Raw genomic sequence first — 9,241 nt, forward strand, 5'->3', positions numbered from 1 at the left:
CTAAGTTCTTGATTGGTCGATTAATGACAGCAGAATAAATTGCTCTCGCCCATAACCAGATAAAAAATGAGTTGTTTTTTTATCCTTCGCTCTACGACTACTCAGTATACATCTGTCGTATTCAATCCAAAGAAATAAGCTTATCCGTCCTTCAATGTAACGGGTTCAGCAAAGGTTCAACAACAAGGAGAAAAAAAAACTGCAACATTCTTGGAGCTTTCCAAGAGAAAGACAAACAACAGGCAACATTACAAGACAATCCACTTGGCTTTTGGGAACGCTAAACAGGTGCAAACACTTGGACCGACCGCCAGACTACATTTCTCATTGGGCGAAACAATGACTGGATCGAAAAAAAGCGCCTCCACATTCTCGCAAATAACAACAAGCACCCGTCGAGACCATCCGCCAGAAATACTTAACGCTGACTCGCCGAAGACAGAGCTCGCATTCACTGGATTTTCTTCGCGTCTGCGCTAAGGAATGTAGCATTCCCGATAAATGGCGCTTGCTTGCCCGCGGCGTCGCAATTGCTACGCTTCTGCCTCGGTGACGGACCACCCGGAGGGCGCCATCTTTGAATTTCAGCCTTCAAACTGGTAGGAGAGAAGCTGAGAACTGATAACGTGAGAACCCCGTCCCGGGACTCGTTGAAAAGGATGTCAAGTGATACGGGAGCGCCCGAGGCTTGTCACGAAAATGGCTGAGAACTGATGCCGTAACTCTTTGCGACAGGGGTGTCGAACTCGGCATTGTCCAGGCCTAAATCGTACGTACCTATTATACATTTTGGGAGGGAAAGTTTACGTCTGGCAACCGAGGACTGCCACGATACACTAATTACATTTCTAGGGTTACAAATAAAGGATTAAACACTTCTATTTTGTTTTAAAGTATTAGAAAATCAGACACATTCTTCCATGACCTTGGGTCGAACAAAGAAAGTGCATAGTTCGCGAGAACTTGGGTTCCAGGTGACTTGCTCACGATGACCTTAGGGGTCAAACAAATCGTATTTAGTACCTAGTTAGCAAAAAACATGGAATCAATTTACCTGACAGGCCAGATCTGGCCCCCGGACCTCACGTTTGACACCCGCACCCTAACAATATGCTATTCTAATGCAGGATATTAAAGTTATGGGCTTATTATCATTGCAAAATGTGTTAAATGTACTTAGCGATGCCTTCGCTAGCTAATGTTTTGACACGTGTTGCACGAGCCAGCGGGATCTATTTTATTTCCTTGACCTTGGCGCCCCCGCCGTGCCTACTGTATTCCCGCGCCCCGTCTTTTCCCCCCGTCCCATTCACGATTAACTGTGCGTGTCCTCTGCCGGCCCCCCGCCGCCTCCCGCTTTACACCCCTAGCTCGGCCGCGCTCCGCCGGCAGGAAGCGGACATGACACCGATTGGCCTCCCGTCTTTGTGGGAGCTGCTGGCGATCAGCGGGACACCCCCCAAGTCAACTCGGCCTCTTTTATACGGGGACGTCGGAGGAACGGAGCGTCGGGATATGCTTTATGACGACTCCGGGGTCCGGCGTTTTGGGTTTGCGTTCCGGTGGGCGCCCCGAGCTTAGAAGAAGGAAGCCGTTCCGTCTCTTTGACACGGCCATTGAGGTCGTTGAGCGGCGGAGAATAGGCTTGGTGAAGCGAGTGCGACCCCCAATTGAGCGCAGACATTGGCCTTTCTTTGCAGCTGCGGACCGGCCAGAGGCGTCCACTTGACTACAGCCCGGTCACACTCGCGTCTTTCACCTACAATTTAGCGCTCGCTACCAATTTCAGTCCCTTTTAAAGACCTTACTTCTTTATCGGGACCTGGTCTTTGGTATACAGGGTCCGATCTGCCCCGCCCACCTCTCTCTAGATTTTTTTTTCTACCTAACTCAATTGATATTTTCCAAATTTAAATGACGAGAATATTTATAGTGTTACGAATCAAAAAAATAGATTTGACAAATACCTAATGAACTGAAGCATTGTTTATATTATTTTTTAATGAAAGCAATATGAAGTTTTTTTTTAACTTGATCTACCAAAGATTTGATTGATTATTATTATTAATTTAATTTATTTTTTTTAAATTATTATCCCAACTTCAATACAAAATGAAATTGTTTTTTATTCATTTTATATCCTCATTAATTCATGGAAATGCGCAATCCTGTAATCAATTTACTAAACTGTCAAAACTAATCTCAATTTAAATGTATTTAATTTAATCCGATTTCCTCAGAGTACGTGTCGAGGTTATTAGTAAAAAATGGTATAAAAAAACGGATATTAAGAACACCTATAAGGCATGTTGTTTTGTTATTTCCGTGTCTTTTTTTATTTTTTATCTGGCGCTTCCACTTACTACTGTGACTCCTACGAGGATATTGGATTAAAGCAAACAAATCCCATTTTGGCCCGCTAATGCGTGAAACTTGGTCCAGCTTGCCCTGACGTTTGAAACTGGGGGTGGGGCCATTTTGGGGGGGGCTGGCGACGGGCTAGGGAGAGACTCACTGTTGTGAGGGACTCAAATTAGATTAAGTAAATTCACAAATGGGGACGGAGGGGGGGGCCGCCCGCCCCGCCACATCCCCTGCCCACACCTCCGACCCCCCGCCGCTTCATTCTCACGGCCGAGAGGTTTCCAAAAGAGCCTCGGGGCGGGGGCCGGCAAATCCCTGCGCTTTTGGCCAGATTAAAAATGGCGGCCCCCGATGGAACTCAAGGGGGGCAGTGGGGGGGAAATTTGGACTGTTTTGCCAGGGGTCCAGCACATCTGTAAATGTCAACATCCGGCAGGAGAGACCAGCACCGGCACCCCCGCGATCCTTGTGAGGATGAGCGGTACAAAAAAAAATGAACGAATACAATTAAAATGAGGATAAACGTGGTCTAAAGTAGATTTTTTTTTGTAAAAGCATTTTTAAATCATTGTTTTCCTCCTTTACATTATATTATATTATTCTGGTTATTAAATCAAAGGACTTATTTCGTTGAATATACATGTAATTCAATTTATTTTTTGACGACACAATAAAACGTATTCAATGGGGATGATGAATTCCTAATGAAATCAATTCAAATTGACATTGTAGTGAATTTGAATATCGTCCATCCCGTTATCAGGGGCGCGTGCCTCCGTTTGACAAAAGCCTCGGGACGTGGGCCACAGGATGCAAATGGACTCCTCCCTAGCGGCCCCCCTTAGACGTTTCGCACCTCTGATTAACTCACCGTCGGATATCAAGCGGGTATTAACTCATTAGGACGGCGGCCTTTCAAGTCTCTCTCCAGCATCATCGGGGTCTCGTAATCCCTTTTTAATGATCAAATGATTCCTTTGACGGCTTTTCTCACCTTTACGTTTTTTTTTTAACACATCAAATCCATTTGACCTACGAGAGGTCTCTCCCAGTTCAACGGATTGGTCGCCTATTGCCATCATGGCATTCCTAATTTTGGATTATTTTTACGTGTATTTTTTTTCTATTTTCATGAATTGTTTTACTGACATTTACGAAGAAAAAAATATTTTCCTATTTATTTTTGCCCTATATTTTTTCTTGACATAAACTACGACATTTATGAAGCAAAACAAAATATTTTCTTATTTTTTATTGACGTAAACAGCCAATTATTCCCAGTTCATCCATTCATATTTTATATGTATACTTCAAATTGTAAACAATGTCAGATTCTCATTCAGTACAATAGAAATTTGATTTGAATTTGGTCATCGATTCACTTTGGCGGGCCGTACAAAACGACGTGACGGTTCGAATCCGGCCCCCCGGCCGCCACTTTGACGCCCCAGCGTTAACACTTTCTCTAATTGTCCCTTGGTCGAATCCGTTATCAATCCACTTCCTCTTCTTCCTCGGGCTTTGTAACATTTGCCCCCCTACCCACCACCGGCCATAAGCCCCTCCCCTTTCACTGGAGGCAATAAGGTGATGAAGGCCAGGAATGCGGCCGTGGAACTGTAAGGATTTATCACACGGAGGTGCGAGGGCCACCACTAGTATCTGCAAATGTAACAGTTTTGCCTTGTTTTACAGTTCGGTGCTTTAATTAGGCCCGACCGCAAACGAAGGGACCCTTTAAGCTAGCGCGAGACACTAATTTTGAATGATTTACTAAAACACAGCAAGTCATATGGCTAGATTTTAACTACAGAGCACAGGTGTCAAACTCAAGGCCCGGGGGGCCAGATTGGACTGGCCACGTCGCGTAACTAAACTTACCTTTTTGGCTAGAACACGTGTCAAAGTGGCGCCCCGGGGGCCAAATCTGGGCCGCCGCATCATTTTGTGTGGCCTGGGAAAGTAAATCATGAGTGCCGACTTTCTGTTTTAGGATCAAATTCAAATGAAGAGTATAGATGTATATTAAATTTCCTGATTTTTCCCCTTTAAAATCAATAATTGTAATTATTTAATCCATTTTTTTCAGTTTTTAGTTCAAAAATCATTTTGTAAAATCTAAAAATATATAGAAAAAGCTCAAATAAACATTGTTTTAGATCTTTAAAAAACTGAATATTCAGGGCTTTTAATCCAGTTCTTTTAATCCATTTATTAAAAAAAATCTAAATATTATATCTAAAATGGTCCAGCCCACGTTAAAGCGGCCCGCGAAGCAACCCGAGTCTGACACCCTTGGGCTAGAACAACAGCCAACCCAAAAGACAATATTTATCCCTTTTCGCTTTCAAATGAATAACTAAAAATGAAACCACACAAGAATACCAACAGAATATTTATTTATTTTCCTCCTTTTTTGGTTTAAATACAATATATATATAAAAAAAACATAAATACAACTGACATTTTTTCTTGCCTTTCTGTCAATTCATCTGCTTGTCTTTTAGCTGATGATAGATTGACGTGAATATTCCCAAAGTCCACGCCACCGTTGTTCATCTGGTTTTATGACCTGAAACTCATTTCAAGTCTTCCCCTCCCGTTTGTTCTCTTTCCACTCCTCTCACTCTCCCTCTCAGGTTACCAATACCAGGGCTTTTCTGGCTTCCCCAATACTTGTGTGTGTGTGTGTGTGTGTGCGTCCCACACGGCGTCCTGGTCCCTGCCTCCCGGTTCGCCGGAGCCACCCAGCAGCAGGCTCGTGATTGGGCCAGCCCGCCGTCGGGGCGGGAGAGCTCTCCGTCTCGGTGCGCCGACCGCTCCGGGACGTGTTTCAACAGATGGTCGAGGTCGGAGGGTGTCATCACATCGGAGAGGGGATTAGTTAGAGGAGAGACAGAGCTTGTCTTCCAGGAGCCGTGTGGTCCGTCCGTCCGGTCCTCCCCTTCCCTGGCTTTGGGTTCCTTCCACCATCGAGTCCTCTGCATGAGCACGGGGGGACGCTCGCGGGATTCCTCGGGCTACACGCCGCGCCGCCAGGTAGGTGACGATGCCGGGGAGCGGAGATCCGTCGCCGCGTTAGTGACGGGAATTCCCTCAGTGGCAAATTCCTGCGTCTCGTGGGATTAGTAGGCAGCGCATTCCGTTAATGGCACTTTTCGGCGTATTCTGACAGCGTTGCGCTCCGTTCTGATGCAGAATTTGACTTTCCCAACCTTTTTGAAAATTCCACACCACCACCGGGCGCACGGTCAGTGAGGCAAGAACTTTGAAGGACTTGCCAGGAGTCCATTTGGATCCTATCTCCTCGCCGATCTTAAAGCTTAACAGATGAGGCGCCGAAACGTGGGAGCTGTCAAGAAGTCTCCGGGTTGCCACCGTGCGTCATTTCCACTGGACTTTCAGAAAGAAAAGGGGAAGGAGGCGTATAGTGTTTCCATCCCGGGAGAGACGGCGCAGCTGTAAAACGGCGCCCGGGACGAGGGGCCAGTGAAAGCGGCCGTTGTGCGAGCCGCTGTTGACTCTGGTAAACCAGCCGTGGCTGCGCTTCCTGCCTGCTGCTTGAAGTACTTAACCCCCAGTCGGCTGTGATGCTTGCGGCTTTTTAAGACGGACACTTTTTCCCGGGGGTTGAAAAAAAAACGGGCTTTGACTTATCTGAAAGATGTCGTTGGCTGGGCCTTGGATCCAAACTGGGCGAGTCGAAAACCAGAGAAAAACCAAGGTTGCTTGAAATGTTGACAGTGTCTGCCTGACCAAATGGACAGTTTGTCTGGCAAGTGGTCTTGGTCCTCCTTCTTTGGTGGTCAACAGCTTTTAGTTGATAGCAAGGCAAAGTCCATTTCAAGCAAATGAATGAACACAGACTGGAATCGGTCTCAATCGGTTTGGGTGACGCTTGGGTGGTGATCAGCAGTTCCTCGGATTTAGCGCAGGGCTCAAGACCCTGAAAAATCTGAGACCAGGAATAGCTTGAGACCATTAACTACCAAGACCAAGACCTTCCTTGTCTGGTGTAAAGATTGTAACACAAAAAAATCAATGTATTGGCTCTTGTCCAAGTGTTCTGACTTCAACTCTCTTTAACGAACTTGAAGTCCTGGTCTTGACAGAAAATCCTTAGTCTGCCAGGTGGTCCGAGACCAGCCCAAGACCATGACGTTCAAAATTTGGTCTCAAGACCCACCCAGACAAGACCGAGACCCTCAAAGTCAGGTCTAAAGACAAAGACCGGTCTTGAGGGTCTCGACACGACCTGGAACAGAACCAGTCCTGTTTTCTAGGACGGTGGCATTAACCGAGGATTCCATTTGACAAAGTCTTGAAGACCGTAAGAATTCCACTTGGCTTGAGTCCGTTTAGTTGCAGCTCCGTGTTGTGTTTGGATTCCGAGGGTGCTCCTTTTAAACTGTTTAGCTTCAGCGTGCTACAAACAACAGCGGGAGTGAGCGGCAGCTGCTGCAAATAATTAGACTTTGGCTGGGGGGGGGGGGGGGGGTTCCACTCCAGGCCAGGATAAACATTATTCTAGTAGCGACTTTGCCATCTTTTCCTTTTAGGTCGGTCCGCGATTCCCGTCATCGAGCTTTATCTAATGACTAATTGCCGGGACAAATTCTTGCGCTAGCGGTAAGCTATGTGTCATATCTGTAGATCTCCATGGGTTCCATTTTCTTCACGGGTTTTGGTTGACAAAGGCATTGGCGTATCCATTGTTTTTTGTTTTTGAGAGCACCCCCTGCTGGAGGCTGAACGAGTTGACGTCCTCGCGCGTCAGCAGGTCAAACAATGACTATTGATTGATTGATAAAGGCGAGAGAATCTAATCAAGATGCCGAAAAGGAAGTTCCAAAGTCATCAGCTGCACTTTCGAGGCTTACATTGAGTTATTTTGGGATATTTTTAGAAGCTATTTCCAAGGCTAACGCGCTCTATAGCATGGATCTATTTCGGAGCCCACAATGCACCCCGTTAGTCCGCTAAACCCTCCCTCCCGAGTCCAAGTGTTTATGCAGCCCCCCATTTGAGCGACCAAGGTCAGGACACGCAAACATTCGAGTATTTGTCGTCACTGGACGGAATTCTGACGTGGCCTGGCGCTAATTCGGCTTTTTATTCAAACGTCGGCCTATTAAAACTGAAAACGGAAAGACAAAATTTTAAAAGTTTTGCATTTTGTGTGGTTTTACAGTGAGTTCGGACTGAAAGACAGCATTTAAATCTGCAGTTTTGCAGTTCTTAAAAAGACCAGGAAGTAAATCTTACATTGTCACGTCGATTACCGAGGAAAGAAATACCAATATGTTGAAAGTTAGCTATTAAATGAAGCTACAAAATAAAACGGTCCCTCAAAATCAGACCAATGTTGTGAGAAAAGATGCCAATGTGGTCAGTTAGCACCTTGTACATCTGTAACTACATTTTTCTTTGGCATCAAAATCCCTTTCTCAGTCATGATTCTGTTATTTCATAGTTTGCGGTGTGACAAAAGAAAAAAAAAACCAACAATGTTACCGTTAAATTCACAGTTCTGCTTGGCAATCTCCATTTTCTTAGCTTTTTTAACAGAAACCGCTAAGTTGCTTGAAACCAAACTATGCTATGCTAACTACTAAAAACCAAAAAAGGTCAACCAAAACATCTGCAAATGGATGACTCATCAAATCCAACCAAAGTCTTATCGAAACTACATCCGTTTATGAAAATACGTTGAATATGGCCCGTACAAGAAGCTTAAATTCAGCAAACATCCTCTTTGTTTGTTCTAGCACTGTAAATTTCATTATTATTTTTCTCTGGTTTGTTCATTTACCGCCATTGACATTTCTTAGCGCCAAAGTGCCTAGCCTAGCATTGAGCGACTAGCTTTCAAGAGGCTAACGAGCGCGACGGCACGGGCTTCTAACGTAATCTCTGGCGGCGAATAAAGAAAACATCGGAAAACGTGTCCGCTAGCTTTACCCCCCCCTCTTGGTCCGGGGCCCCCTAGAGGGTGGCACTGTCCCCGCTTTGTGGTCCCTTGTCAAATAATCCCCTCCCCGGGGAGAAGCAATCTGTTTTGGCCGGGAAAAAGAAAGGCCCCCGTGTGTATCGCGTACAATTAAGCGGGCCTGTCGGAATTCTTACTTTTTTTTTTTTTTACCCCCCTTTTTTTCTCGGAGGGAGAAGTGCCGAGCTTTCATCTAAGAAAGGAGATAATGGGGCGGGAGGGTCCGAGCTGGGGGAGAAAGGGGCGAGCGAGGGAGGGCTGCCAATGAATGAAGCCCCCCCCTAAAAGTGCGCTAATAGAAGCTAGCATTTGTTTCGGCTTTCTCGCTTTTTTCCTTTGCTACGTCGCTACGTTAAACCGACACGTCACGCGTCTTACCTTAGTTCTTCCGAGGCGGGTTCAGTCGGGTTTGTCGAGAAGATCCGTGGCGTTGCTTCTGCCAGGTTTCCTGTAAAAGAGGTTGACACACGTGAATGGGTTTGTTTTATTTAATGATAGTAAATTGTACAGATATCTGTTTTGAAGGGGTGTGGCGACAGCATAAAAATCATTCGAAATCTGATTGATGGTGTATTTTTGGGAGGGAATCCAGAATATTTCGGATCAGTAGACTCTTCAAAAATCATAGTTGATGAAATGTTTGTGGTGCTTTGTTAAAAGAGAGTTGGCATTTCTTTTTATTTTAAGAAAAATGGGGAAAAATTGAAGAATTCACCATTGCATTGCTGTTAAAAACTGTCATATTTTTTTAATTAACTGTTTAAAAAAGGCAATCACAGTTGATGAAATGTTTGTTGTGCTTTATTAAAAGAGTTGCGCTAAAAAAGCATTTTTTTAATTTAAGAAAAATGGGGGAAAATTGAAACATTCACCATTGCATTGCTGTTA

General features: G+C 45.0%; 1 protein-coding gene across 1 annotated transcript in view; it reads left to right on the forward strand.

The window, feature by feature from the left end:
* The first annotated feature begins 5,042 nt into the window (after positions 1-5,042).
* Positions 5,043-9,241, forward strand: part of sulf1 (sulfatase 1) — a 28,364-nt gene continuing 24,165 nt past the window's right edge. The window contains exon 1 of the mRNA XM_077624057.1: positions 5,043-5,403. The gene's annotated coding sequence lies outside the window, so the exon portion shown is untranslated. The remainder of the gene's footprint in view (positions 5,404-9,241) is intronic.

Source organism: Stigmatopora argus, chromosome 17 (genome assembly GCF_051989625.1).
Source record: "Stigmatopora argus isolate UIUO_Sarg chromosome 17, RoL_Sarg_1.0, whole genome shotgun sequence".
Lineage (NCBI taxonomy): Eukaryota > Metazoa > Chordata > Actinopteri > Syngnathiformes > Syngnathidae > Stigmatopora > Stigmatopora argus.